The following is a 10,029-nucleotide window of genomic DNA, read 5'->3' on the forward strand; positions in this document are numbered from 1 at the left end:
CTTTTTTTCTTGGTGTAACTTCTCCGTTCCTCCTTTTTCCTTTTTCGCCCCTTCTTCACTTTTTCTCTTATCCCTCTTACTTTTCCTCTTTCCTGCCCTCGGTTGGTGTCTAATACACACATACACACACCCTCACACACCCTCTTCGCCTGTCTTTCCCTCTCTCCTCAGGTCCTGTTGGTTACAGTAGATTTTGATAAAAAGACAAACGAAGCTATCAGTGGGGCTGATGTTGAAGAATGAAGATAATAATGTTTCCATAGGTGGTGCTTCAAATGCCATTATTTCTCACTGAATATTTAAAGAGATCTCTCGGCAAAGATGGATCTGCGTGCTCCCGGGGTGCGAGCGGCTCGCTTCCCCCAGACCCCCGGGAAAGTGTACAGGAGCACGTGTAAATCCCGCACCCACCTCCCACCTCGCAAACTGTGGTCCTGGCAAACACCCCAACTCGCACTCTCCTAGGTACACGGACGCGTCCGTATGCACTTGCACACTCGTTTCTCCGACTATGCCCGCGTTTGGAGCCGCCCGCATCTGTCTCCAACAATCTTGGCTGCTTGAAAGTCCGGGCCTCCGGGCACCGCGTGCTGCCGAGAACCCAGCCGAGCTGGCGATCCCGCAAACCCTGCTTCCCGGTGCGCGCCGCGTGCGCTGCGGGAAGCTCGCGGGAATAGCTTCACACGAGTTCGTTTCTTGCTTTATGTGTGATTAAGATTAAGGGGAAAAAAAAGATTTCCCTCCCCCCAAAGCACCAAAACAAACAACCAAAGGAAATGCAACACGCAAAAGCAGCTTTGCAATGTTTAATTTAAAATAGGGGAGCAGAGACGAATTAATTGGGGGATCCAAACTTTAATAACTTTTTTCGTTCTTTTTCGTCCTCGACGGCGTGGAGGCGGGCGTCTGGCTCTGTGCGCAGCATCCCCCGCTAATTTCTTGTTTGTTTTCTTTCCCTCTGTGGCCTGGAGAGGGGAGAGGGGAGGTGGAGGAGGGGGGATGGGAGGAGGGGGATGGTCAGAATGGCGGGGAGAGGAGAATTGGTCTTTATTGTTGATGGCAGTACATCAATTACGGGCCATTGTCTCGGGCCCAAGTTCCGTGGTTCGCTGACGCGGGCGCCGCGATGTCAGGGCTCGGGTGAGGCTTCGTGTGCCGCGAGGCAAAGAAATAACTAAATTAATAAAAACGGAGACAGAGTGGGGGTTGATTTTTACTTTTGAGCGGGTGGAAAGACGGCAGCGAGTGCGAGCGAGGTGCCACAGCTGGAGCCCATCCCCGCGCCTGGCTCACCCAAGAGACCTGCGCGCTCTACCGGGGGGTCGCGCCGTCCCAGCCTTGGGCGGAGCAGCTGCTGGAGGCGTCCGGGTGATAGGGCTCGGACTCGCAGTTTCCGCGAGAGCGCCGGGCACTTAGGGACTGATCCACGCAAGGGAGTGGGGTCGCCCGAAGTGAGGCAGCTGCTGCGCCAGGGTCATGACCTCATGGGTAACAAGAACCGCACCCGGGGAAGGCTCTTGGCCAGTTGAGCGAAGTCACATTTTGGGGGCTTGATGCCCGTGTTTCTACCAATACGTCCTCTCAGTTTTCCTAAGACCTAGAGCGTCGTTGGTGGGTTGGCGGGCCGAAGGGCTGTGCCCCAAGGCTGCGAGCTAGAACTGACTTCCTGGCGGAGGGGTTTCCGAGCTCTCCGCTCCATCCCTGATCCTGGGAAGGGGAGAGGGTGCTGAGCCTCCCCTTTCTGAGGCCTGGTTCTTCTACCCGCAAAAATATCCTATTCTGGACCAGTCTGATCCCAGGTTTGGGATGGAACCTGGAATGAGGCCTGGCCTGGGCCAGGGACCCTCCTCTTTCACCGGCGCTAGTGGGCACTCTACTCTTGAACTGAAGGATGCCCCCATGCGCCCTGCCCGCGCCCCTGCTTCCTCAGCCCCCGGCCCCAGGCCCCACTGGCCCCTGGCGGAGGCGAGGAGGGCAGAAGAGGAGGTTTCGTTTTCTTATGACAAGCAAAAACCGGCGAAAAGGCGGCCGCGGCGCCCCGGGGGTGGGGGTGGAGGCACATCGATGGTATCAACATTATTGATGGGGAAACATTCGGAGCAGGAGCCTGGAGATCAGGTTGCCAGTCCCTCCCCTACCCGGAGGTGGGAGGGATGGAGTGGGTGGTGGTGGTGGTGGTGGTGGTGGCGGCGGCGGTGGCTGTGGCGACGGTGTATTTGCTGGGATGGGAGAGCCTGAATGCACCCGCATTAACCACTCCTGGGGTTTATTTGTAATTTTCTTGTCTGGAAGTTTGTGAGAGGGAAGAAGAAAGATGGATTGACGTAGCTAGTATCCTAGACCTTAAGCTGTTTACTAGGATTGGGACTAGAGTGGCGGGAGGAGAGGGGCAGGAAAAAGAACAGAAGGCAAAGAACAAGTTGGGAAAGCCCACCGTAGGCTCGGGTATTTTCTAAGCACCGGGACTTCGCTTCCCCGGGAGTTTCAGAAACTCCTTCCTTAACGGAACTGCTGTCGCTCAAATCCTAAACTCTTCTCGGCCACTGGAGAGGCTTCGAACCCGAGGCCTGGGGGAGCAGGCTCAGGTGGGTACCCCCGCCCGGGCCCCAGCGGAGTCCACGCTGTGCGCTCTCGGCGCGCTCGCTCCCCAGCAGCCGAGTCCCGGCGGTGAAAAGGCGCACTTTCTGGGGGACTCCCGCCGCCCACAGCCAAGGGCTATCTCCAGACCGGCGCCGGGTGCAGCGCGGGGACCAGGCGCTCAGGCGCCGGCTCCGGCGGGAAATAGAGCCGTGGCGAGCAGAGGGCGGGCTTGGTACCCAGCCGCACGCACCCCAGCCAAGGGTCCCACACTGCCTGCCCGAGGCAAACTTCGTCTTTCTTCTTTTGCAGGACCATCCCCACGCCGGCATTTAGAAATGACTTCGCTGGCTACTGCAAGTGCCTGCGATTTTTACTTTCCGTCCACACTGAGCGTCTTGTACTTAAATTCACTGCGCCCTACATGCAACAGTGCCTCGCTAAGGGGTCTCTGGGTATAAGACTCCTCCCAAAGGATATGTCTCTAGGTAGAGAAAGGGGAAAAGACGAATTGAATTTATAAAAAGAAAATCTTTACTTCCTTTAGGTTAAAATCCCTTTGCGGTTTTCTGAGCGTGGAGGAAAAAAAAATCATCTCCATGCGCTAGAGTGTGGCTAATTCCTGGAACCGAGGAGCAGGACGTTCAGAAAGCCCAGCAGGGCTCACAGATTCCCATCTTCGAGCTCAAGAAGAAGGACTTTGGATCCAGTGCATAGTGATTAGTTCTTTTATGTAATCTCTTGGGAATAGATGTGAGATCTGTGGAGCCCTGGACTCTGCGCGTTTGGGGGTGTAACCGGGGTTCTGCCAGGAAACTTATTTTCATTCATATGGAAGATCCTCTCATATGACCTCCCAATGGGACTCCCAGATAAACTAATTTAGCAAATCTCTTATAACAAAAACATATATTCTTCCACTTTCCCCACCAAAACGTCCCCTTTTAAAGAACAGAGCGAAAATTCTCAGAGCTGTGCATCTTGGTTTTATGAAAAGCTTGTGTCCACTGAGAACTTGCCTGGGGATCGCTTCTGTCTGTCTGTGTTCCGGGAGGAAAGCAGCTCTTGGTTCCTGTTTGGTAGAACTCAAACGGCCAGCTCTGGTTTCAGAGCCATCCTGGGTCCCAGCTCTTGCCTGCCTGGCAGCCTGTGAGCAAGGCCTGTCTGTCACTCACAGTATAGGTAATTTACAAATCCCACAAGCCTGGCTCAGCTATGACTTTCATAGGGAGTACTTCCCTGGGTCTCTCTCTACTGAGAAAGGGCAAGGGCTGTTTCTTTTGGGGGCTGCATTCTGAGTCAGAAGTATAGCTTTACTCTGTCCCCACACCAAACTTCAATTCATCAATCCTGTGCAGTTCAAACCTGCGTCCTTTTCAGCTCCATATGTGTGATGAGTGAAAAAGGAGGTGGGTAGCCCACTCATCTCCTTTTCCAGCTCAATGCTGTTTTGTTAATTGTTGCACTATAATTTCTTTCTCTTAATTTTCATCCTCATCTCTCTAGCCACAGTAACAACACTGCTCTCTCCAACTTAGTATTCATTTAATGTGGAGTTTTAAATTTAAGAGACTAACATTTCCAATTCCAGTCCTGTGTCTCGCTGCTTTCTTGTGCCTTCTCAAAGCAGAAGCACCTATATCTTGTCATAATCCTGAAGCCGGCAAGACCTGATGTCAGGACCAGCTCCAACGTTCTCTTCATCTTCGGTGTATAATTCCCATTCTGTCCTGACCTCCACTGTTCCACTGGGGTGCCCCTGCCTGCTCCACCCCTCCCCGGACTCTGCCGCACTTGGTAGCAAACTCCAGCCGCTGAGAAGCCTTTCTCAGAACCTTGCTCAGGCTGTAATATATGTGACTTTTGCTTAGAACTTGGCTTGGGACTTGCTGTGGTCTTTGCCCAGGGACTGAAAACCCGGAATTTGCCAGTGAATGTCTCTTCCAACCAAAACAAAATGATTGCAGGAGAACTGGGGTGAAGCCCACGTTTTCTGGGTTTGTTTTTATTTTCCCTTTCTCTCCTGGACCCCACGGTACCTCCAGTTTGGGAGAATACTGCTGAGCAAACTGGCCTCTTATTTCAGCCCCCCTGGACAATCTCTCTTCTACTGATCTCAAATATTTGCCATGGACCAGCTTTATTCCACGTGTCCTCGTTGGGCATTAGAGGCAGGCTGTTTGGGTTTGCATCCTGGCTCTGTCATTTAACAGTGTCCTAGGAACACGGTCGTAGGTTTGCACCCGTGCAGTGGGTAGCCTTGGTCAAATTAAGATCACTACCCTCTGTTTCCTGCCCCATAAAATGTAGCTAATGGAGAGGAAGCGAGTGCCTAGGAGCATCCAGCCAGGGATCCTCTCTGCCTCCTCCTAGCAGTGTGACCACCATATGCCTCCAACAGTTTCTTCCTCTGCTCAGCGGGGATGACAATAGTTCTTATTTCATAGAGCTCTTGAGGGTTAAAAGAGTCGGTATGTAGGAAGAATTTAGAATAGTGGCTGGCATATAAGTAGCACAATGTAAATGTTAGCTATTATTGTTATTACCTCACAGGGTTGTTGTGAGGATCAAATGTTATAATATGGTTAAAATATCATTCTTTTTTAATCCATCCATCTATCCATCCATCCATTTCTTCACTCACTGTATAGTACCATGCTAGGCAACTGTGAAATACACACTGTTGTTTCTCTCCTTGTTTGCAGGTAGTTAATCCAACGGATTATTTCCTGGGAGTGTGTGATTGCCTGGATCAGAGTTGGGGATGAGGGGAACAGTATGGGAGCAGGATAAAAGCAATACTCGATCTCGGAGAATTTCTAACATTCTAACAGGAAGTCCCAACTAATAAAGATAGTTGAAACTAGGGCAGGTTGTGCGTGAGCCAAGTCTCAATTGTGCCTGCGGGTCCTTTGGGCCAGGGACGAACCATCTTCACGCGTCTGGGAGGTTCGTGAGCACTGGGGTACCTGGAAGTGGCCTTCTGCTTAGGTGCCAGCTGGTATTTACGTGGTTGTTTTATTTGGCTCACATAGTTGTTTTTTTGATTGTGTAGACTCCTCTGAGTTGTGCAGAAAACAAAACAAAATAATAAAACAGGTGCTTTTTTTTGGGGGCCCTTTGAAAGGTATAAACCACTTAGGGTGTTTACTTAGGCCTTTTTGCTTTTCTGGCTTTTTTTGCTTTTCACTTTTTTGCAGATTATAAAAATTAATCATGGTCATTACAATAGAGCATTCTGTAACCAAACCTAAAGATTGGGATGGAAACCCTCCCATCAGGGTCCTCCCCTCCCGGAGTGTGTCCTGCGGGTCTGGACGCAGACCCTCATGGCTGCAGCGCCCTGCTCATAATGAGTGTTATAACCATGTTGTGACCAAATGTAGTTGCGTGTTTACTGGCAGAAGGCAGAGTGCTCGTGTGAACCACCCTGCTCCCAGTCCTTTGAGATTAAAACACTTCTTATGGTTAGAATCTGGTAAAAGAATGAAAGTCTGAGCAAAAATACCTGTAAGCAGTTGTAGTGTAAAAAGGGAGGGACGATGGCACAGGTACACTGCTGTGATGTCAGGCCGGCTTCCTCGGGGAGCATCTGACAGCAAATGGAGTTGAAGACATCCACAGATGCCAGCGGTGGAGGGCGAGGTTTCTGTTTCACCTCGTGTTGAGGGAGCAGACTCGATTTAATCTGTCACTTGATGTCCTTCTCCTCAAAAATAGTGCCCCGGGCCCTCAGGGACTTCATTTAGAGGCTCTTAGGAGCTCGGCAGTATGTAAATTATGCGTAAGTGTCCTTCATAGTTCCCGGTGGTCACAATCGGAGGGATTTAAACATGATTTAGCATTTCAGATGATTTGTAGGCGTGCTGGAGCCAGCCAGTGCAGTGGGGGTGGCCCACGCTGGGTTTCTCACCACTGCATTAAATAGGTTTCTATGTCTTGGCTGCTCGGCTCTGTGTGTTCTCCTGGCCTTGGAGTTGTTCTATGAGCGGCCCCCAGTGTTGGTGGGTGGCCTCCCAAGTGTCTTTACTATAAAACGAAAGGTTTTATAACTTTAAAAAGAACAATTCGATCTATAGTGACCCTTTACTTCTCATTCACCCCTTCGTTCATTCATTTAACCAACATTTATTGAGCACCAGTTGTATGTCAGTTGGTATTTTAGACATGAAGGACATAATGGGGAACAAGATGAGCATGGTCACTGGGCTTCTGGAGCCCACATTCTAATGAAGGGGATAGACATTAAAAAAAAATTCAATAAATTCAGAGAACGATAAATACTTCAGAGGACATGAAACTGCATGAAGTAATGGAGCGTGACCTGGGTGGGGGCCTGGGCAGGGTATTAGGGGAATCAGGGAAGGCCTTTCTGGAAGTGGCCTTTGTGTTGAGATGTGAGTGATCAGAAAGTATCAGCTATGCCAAGATTTGGGGACACAGCATTCTGAGCAAAGGAAAGAGCAGGTGCAACCATCCTGAGGTGAGAATGGGCTCGGAGAATTTTGTTCCTTTTCCTTCTTCCATTTTCCTCTTCTCTTCGTCGAGATTCTACTTTCAGGAGGATTAGGGAAATTTAATTTTCTTTTTTTAAAATCGAGTTTTCCAGTTGAATGGATGAAACAAATGCTGGAATATCCACACAATGGAATACTACTCAGCCATAAAAAAGGAATGAACTGCTGATACTTACAATGATGTGGATGAATCTCAAAAGTATTGTGCTGAGAGAAAGAAGCCAGAACCAAAAGAGATCATTCAGTATCATTCCATTTACATAAAATTCTAGAAAATGCAAACCAACCTAGAGAAAGAAATCAGTGGTTTAGTGGTTGCCTGGGGACAGAGGAGGAGGGAAAGAGAGACTGTTAAGGGACACAAAGGAGCTTTTAGGGTTAATAGAGACGTATTACCTAGATTATAGTGGTGATTTCAGTCATATACATATTTCAAAACTGAGCTTGTACACTTTATGTATGTGCAGTTCAGTATACTTCAATCATATCTCTAAGTTGGAAATTTAGGTTTATTTTAAAAAATATTGGAAATGGCTGTTATACATAAGGAATTTAAAGAGAAAATTGAAATTGCCACTGTCCTATTGGAACCCTAAAATTTCTCTGGGGCTTGGTCACATTTGATCTGGGGACAAGTATTGGCTTGGGTGGGGGTGAGACTGCGGTTGGCGTCGTCACTTATGTTGAAGCTGAAAAAAATATAAAATTTTCCTTATGTTTCTGAGTACTAGCGACTCTTTCTATTTCTACCCAGACACAAAAAGTCCTTTGAATGCCAGGTACTAACCTAGACTCGGAATCGAGGCCCTGTGGGTGGCAAGAGAGAAGGTCACAGCCCCCAGTGGCAGGTGCATCCAGATGGGCCTCAGGGTCTAAGGCTGGACCAACACTGCTCAGAACCGCCAAACTGACTTACGATTTACTGACTGGGTGACTATGTTGAAATGCTGTAGACCACTTATCATGAAGGACCATCTTTGGTGAAGGACCAGTTTTCTTTCCCCCAATCTGTCATGGACCAATACTTTGGTAGAATACAATAGAATATATTACTAGAAAAAAATGGAATAGAAAACAGTCGCATATAAAATATAAGCCCAAAATTTATTACAGATTCACCAAACATAAAATTACCCTGGCAAACTGCCACAGTGGCTTCTAGATGTTTACTCTCAATTTCTCTAGTTTCGGTGTTGCAGAATGACAACAAGCTGTTCACGGATGGCACGGGTCCATGGACCACAGTTTGAGTAGCCCTGGAGTAGTCCAGAACCTCACAGCCAGTGTGGTCACAGTGGGTAGTGGTGTGTGAGGTATTGGTTCCCCCTAGTGCTCAGGGCAGCTGGGTGGGACCTGGGGCAGCCAGAGCCCCCCTGGGCCAGTTGCCTGCGGTCATAGGGAGCTGCCTGCTTTTATCACACTGAGTCACACAGACGTTACAACTGTCTGTGGAAAAGGTTAGGGAGCACCATAGACTGGTGGTCCTCACACTTTGGTGAGCATAACAATTGGGGGAGGGGTTTACTAAAAATGCATACTTCCGAACCACAGCTCCAAAGATTCTAACTCATTATCTGTGGAGTGAGAGCTAGGAGTCTGCACTTTTATCAATACCCTAGTTACACCATAGTTGACTGATGTGTGTGTTCCAAGGAGCTCACTTTGAGAAGCACTCATGCAGACATAGTGGGCATGGGCAGTGCTGGGGATTTCTCTATCAGTGTGCACTTACTTCTCTCTACAAGCTGAGTTTAAGACTAGAAATTAAACAGAGATGCTGCCATCAGGGTTCCTGGCTTCAGCAAGAGACACTGTTTAATTTCAACAGAGAAATAACCTATTAAGGGACTTGAGGAGCTCACAGAGTCCTTAGGAGGTGGAGAGAATCAGGCTCAGCCTGTCTAGATTCAGTCTCCAGAATAGCTCCTGAGGAGACATCATTATTGCCACTGGAAACAGTCCCACTGCTGACCCCACAGAAGCTGGGTGTCACAGCATCTGGGCATACTGTGGCTCGACTCCTGAGATGTCCTCAGCAGACTGGATTCTTTACAGGCCCTGGCTCCTGAGTCAGATCTTCAGTGAGGGCATTTGGTGGCAGCTTCATAGCTGCAAGGGAGGCTGGGAAAATGGATGTCTGGCATTTTCAACTTCTGTCTTAGAGGTGATCTAAGGCCCCTGAGCTGGATGAACCAGAAGAATGTCAGGTGTCCCTGCAGACACTCACAGCTCCCATCTGAGACTTGCACAGCCATCTTCTTTTCTGGAGCATCACAGAAGGCCCACAGAACATGTGTTGAAGAAGGCCCTGAACTTGCTGTCAGCGTCTAGGGCAATGCCCGTCTGCTGAGCTCCATCCTCTGCGTTTGAATGAGGCCCTGCCTCCTCTGTGGCCCCAGCAGCTCAATCAGAGGTGTGGGAGAATCCCTAAGGAGACTCATCAGGTGCCATCCACCCTCAGCAGCCCCCTGGAAGGGTCTCAGTACAAAGGGAGGGAGAAGGTAGCTGGTCTTTGTGGCACACTTGCCAGGCCTCCATCTTCAGGCTGAGCACAGGATGCACCATCAGCTCCACGAATCCCCCAGGAACTCTGTGAAGCGGTTTCTAATTTTCCCATTTTACAGATGAGAAAACTGAGGCTCTTGAGTCATTTCGCTGGGATCAGAGCTTTGGAGCTGCTGCATGCCTATGCAGGTCTCGTGACATCTTTATGGGAAAACTAAACTAAACTAAACTAAATGGAACTAAATGGCAACAAAAAGGGTTCCACGTTTTAGGGAGCCCAGCTGAGGCGGGGTCTTGGGGGAGAGCTGTGGAGTCCACAGGATGATGTAACCTGTACCTTCATTTGACTTAAGGTGATAGGAAGATAGAGTTGGAGGGAGCAGGTTTGTTAATCTCAGGAGCTGTGGCTGCTCTGTACCTTTTTATACAG

This window comes from Equus przewalskii, chromosome 3 (genome assembly GCF_037783145.1).
Source record: "Equus przewalskii isolate Varuska chromosome 3, EquPr2, whole genome shotgun sequence".
In the NCBI taxonomy this organism is placed as follows: Eukaryota; Metazoa; Chordata; class Mammalia; order Perissodactyla; family Equidae; genus Equus; species Equus przewalskii.